Source organism: Penaeus monodon, chromosome 8 (genome assembly GCF_015228065.2).
Source record: "Penaeus monodon isolate SGIC_2016 chromosome 8, NSTDA_Pmon_1, whole genome shotgun sequence".
NCBI lineage: Eukaryota > Metazoa > Arthropoda > Malacostraca > Decapoda > Penaeidae > Penaeus > Penaeus monodon.
This window is the reverse complement of record NC_051393.1, coordinates 30,193,105-30,194,635: the sequence shown is the minus strand read 5'-3', so window position 1 is coordinate 30,194,635 and position 1,531 is coordinate 30,193,105.

Genomic DNA, 1,531 nt, shown 5'->3' with positions numbered 1-1,531 from the left:
CGGGTTTCTTTTTAGAGGGGCTTGTTATGTGATTAGGGATTTTATTCATGATTATGATAAAATTCAGTCATTTTAGGTATGAGACTTGCCTTGAAGCTTACTCCATAAAGGTGGAACCGTGCAGAAATAGGGAAATAAATAAAAGCTATAGATACAATATTCAAAATATATTTAAACACCCTGCAAACAGAAAAAAGAACTTGAATGTAGCGGCGGCACCTTCCCTCTAATTAGGAACGCGACCAGGAAATAGCTTCGGGTCGTGTAGGGCATACCTCGAGGCTCGTAGGTCGTCGTTGCCTTAAACCACACGACCACTTCTCACACCACGCCGCCCACCACCCGCCGCCCACCGCCCGCCGCCCACCGCCCACCGCCCACCGCCCACCGCCCACCACTCACCACCAACCGCTATCCCGAGCGCCGCCCGTGTCCCGCCGCGGCCCAGGATCGCCTCGAGGGCTCAAAGGACCTCTTTTAAAATGTCACAGAATAGGATCCCTGCGTGCTGGAGGGAGAGCCGGATTTACTGTGGTCTTTCTTCGTGGATCCAGAATGCAGAGGTTTAATTCGTCATTGTGTTCTTAGGGTAAGATAGGGAGGCTAATTCTACGGAATTCTATTTGTCGTTATCGATACCATCTGTGGAATAGGCACCAAGTTGTGCTGATCGGATGTTGTGCGGAAAACATGTTTCATAGCTATATAGGATAGTCCAGTGAACCTGCATTGACTAATTACTATTCTGTGTTTCGGGTCCTCGATACACCTTGGTAATATTTTTGAAAGAAAGGGGTTTACTTGTACAGTGTCGGAAGCAAAGACAGAGACGATAGGTATGATAGTTGTATTTTTCCTCCTTAATTGTTTTTGATATACGGTACCTAATCCACGTGGAAATGATGATATGATCGAAATTTAGTAGAAAAGCTACAGGTTATTGGTGATGAAACACCAATGGAACAGTGGATGCGCGCGGAGGGAACGTTGTCATTCCTGTGACTGACATCGCTAAACTTCTTCATAGATCATCTGTGTGCTGATCAGCAAGCCGGGAGACGATGCAGGACATTTGTGGTTTTATTACTTGTCCTTGTTGTCAGCTCCGCTCGTCAATTCCCCTTAATCCTCCGAGGAAAGCAGATGCACCCGAGTCCGACTGTTTAAATTAGCTATCACAGTGGATGCGAGGGTCAGCCTGGTATGCGATACTGGCGGCCAATCAGATGCTGTATACAGGGCCAATCTCGCTGTATTAAATGCAGGTCATACGTGATTCATGCATGCTGGCCTTACTCGGGACGGTGTTGCTATGAGGTCACCATATGTTGTCGAGAAGCGGTGGCTTTGAACATGTATATGTACAAACTTACAGAAACATACACAGACAAACGCCCATGGAAGCTGATGTCTTTACCAGAGCGAAATTTACGAGTCGTGAAAAATAACCACGACCACATATCGGGGAAATATTGAACGGTGGTGTGCACACCCAATAGTTTATTTGCGCGGGTCAAAAAGAAGCTACGAG